A 3,175-nucleotide genomic window follows, 5' to 3' on the forward strand; every position below is an offset into this window, starting at 1 on the left:
TCCTCCCGAAACGGGGCACGAACCCGCGTCTCCTGCATCGGCAGGCGGACTCTCAAGCACTGCGCCACCAGGGAAGCCCGGAATGTAATTTTAGAGTGAGCTGAATGCATTGATATGTCCATTCAGGGCTGGTGTGAACAGCTGGGATTTGTTTGCTCAGTAGGCTGACTGAAACCTGAACTCAGCCATGACCGATGATGACAGAACTAGAGATACAGATTTTCCTTGGCTTAATGTAGAAGTAAAGCAAAAACATAGGGTGATAAGAGTGTTGGAGTGAATTTCTCACATGTTACCTGCTCATCCGCCTCCTAATTATGTTCCCTGCGAGGATTAGAGGACATGTTCTTGACCAAGAAATGCAATGGTGAAAGGGGGACCACCGTCCTTGGAAAGTGCTTTGATGGCTTACTTCTGTAGTGCAGGGATAGAGGTGGGAGATGTTCCATTGGAACAGACTCCTTGATTTCCATAGAGATGTTGGAATGTCCAAGATGGCAAAAGCCTAATAGGAGCATTTAATTGACCAGAGGTAATGTGAATACGGCAAGTACAATAGGCAGCAAGGACAAAGTGATCATCAGAATGAATTGACCCACAGAGATCTTGGGCAGGGGCAATTGTTGATGGGTCCCTAGGTCATAAATAGATGGGCAGATCATTAAGGTTCTACTTGATCGATATTACAAACACAACCCTGAGTATAGTTAAAAAACCAAACCAAAAAGAACCCCAACTTGGATGGTGTCACCGTGGGAGCCAGAGCCCTCCCCTAACTCTCAGGTCTGAGTCAGTTCACAGATCCTGAACTCCTTGAAGGAAGGAGAAGCTGGGTAGCCTTGAGGATGGGCAATTTGGCCAAATTATTAGCAATTTCAAGATCAGTCTTTCTGCATGTCATTCTATAGTGCAGAAAGAAATCATTCTGAGATAGAAGAGACAGTTAAATCAATTTATAACTGATGCAGTATACAAATTTGAACAATACTGATTCTCTTTAATAATCATGATCATTCATTCAGAAGTGACCCCACATGCAGGTATTAGCATTCACTGCCAATGTGCATCATATGAACTGTCACATGTGGGGGAACAAAGGGAGTTCAGACAGATCTGAGACTTCCTTTCCACAGGCTCTTCTTCAGAAAATCCTGTTTTCTTCTCTCATTTCATATGGCCATGTATTTTCTCTTGGTGGTCCCTGTTCCTCCTCGTCATTACAGAATACACAGACCAGTTGAACAATACCCTGATTATGGCTTTGTGATCTCCAGACCACAGATTGGATATTTCTCCCCTTATATTCAGTCAGTCCCCTACTCCTCTCCCATATATGTCCTCTCTAACCCCTCTACTACTCCCTTCAATTAGACCAATGGTCCACAAAGTCTTTTGATCACTTGGCATTAATATCTGTAAAAAACCGAGCATGTATCCCAATATTTGTATATAAATAAAAGCCACGTGAATATATGATTTATTATGTACATTATGAAACATACACAGAAATAGAATTCAAAAAAGATGAGATAAATATAAATACTTTCTTCCTCCATTCCAGTGCATTTGGTACATACCCTGGTGTACGTGTGTGTATCTGGTTTTGAAGATACAAGTTTAGGCCATCAAGATTGCTCATCTAGGCAATGACCCCTAATCATCCATTGGAAGAAATCCCAAGTTCATTAGCACAGCATTAAGTTCCCTCCTGATTTGGCCCACACCTACCTCATCCCCTACATCCTCCTACATACATAAAAGTTTATGTTCCAGGTGTTCTCAACGACTTCTTACTCCTTACTTATTCCGTGCTGCTCTATGCTTCCATGACTATGCACCTGCTGTTTCTTGTCCATGAAGTGGACTGTCTCCTCCTGGTGAAACCGTTTATCTTCTTTTTAAAATCTTGCTCTGGCACCATCTTCTTTGTGAATAATTCCTAACCTACACAGAGAGAGTTAATTACTCTTGCCTCCTGTACCATGTCCATGTACACACACCATTTTATTGCCCAGATGTCATATGGTATTGTTTGTATTTACTTTGTTTCTTATACTTGAGTGCAATTGATCTCATACTTGAAATTATAGACAATGTCTTATGTATCTAATATGCTTAGCATGTGGCACAGATGAACAAAGTTGCTTGAGGCTGGGGAATGTCATAGCATATTCATATTTTTCATTTTAATGCTTTTCTCCAAGTACTGTGCTTCAGACCTTAGAAATGTAAATATTCATTGACTAAATAAGCAGACAGGTGAATGGATGGATAGGTAGATATATAAGTAAATGGATGAATTAAAAGACAAGGGAAAGGTGTAAAAGTTGTTTTAAAATAAGAACAAGAACAGTCATGAAGAAGATGGAATATGCCTGTTCCATGATGCCCCAGAGGGCAAGACCAAGTTCAAATAATGTAAGTAACAAGGAAGCACGTTTTACCTCAACCTAAGCTCTAATCATTAAAGGGCACAGGGTATTTAGAGACAGTAAGCTTCTATCTTTTTTTTGCGGAGCACAGGCCCCGGACACGCAGGCTCAGCGGCCATGGCTCACGGGCCCAGCCGCTCTGCGGCATATGGTATCTTCCCGGACCGGGGCACGAACCCGTGACTCCTGCATCGGCAGGCGGACTCTCAACCACTGCACCACAAGGGAAGCCTTGAAGGATGAAATTTTTGATAGGAATCTTAGTCCATAGTAGCTAGATGTCCACTTGTCATGCAGCACTTGATGCTGAAACTCCTAAATTCAAAGTGACTTTAAAATTTTGTCCTCAACGGAAAAGTGTAGGGCATTTCCTCTTTACACCAATTCGCCAACACGAGAGGTAATTCGCTGCTTACCAAAGTCGTCTAGCAACACGTTGTATTCGCCTTTTCCAACGCTGACCTTCTTCGGGATGCCCCAAGACGACGTCATCCAGTGAGTTCAGGGGGCGGTGCGTCCCTGACCACACCCCCTGCTGCCAGAGCCTCGCCCCTCAGCAGTTTTTCCCCTCTTTTCAGGTGCGTCGTGACGTAAGACGTAGGTCACGCAACCTGGGCAACTGGTCCCGGAAGCAAAACCCGAGGGGCGGAGAAGAAGGCGGAAAGGAGGGCCTGCGTCCGGGTAGGCCGGCAGGGGGCGGGGTGGGGCCGGGCATGGTAACGGCTCGGAAGCCGAGGGGGCTG

Source organism: Lipotes vexillifer, unplaced genomic scaffold (genome assembly GCF_000442215.2).
Source record: "Lipotes vexillifer unplaced genomic scaffold, Lipotes_vexillifer_v1.1 scaffold189, whole genome shotgun sequence".
Lineage (NCBI taxonomy): Eukaryota > Metazoa > Chordata > Mammalia > Artiodactyla > Lipotidae > Lipotes > Lipotes vexillifer.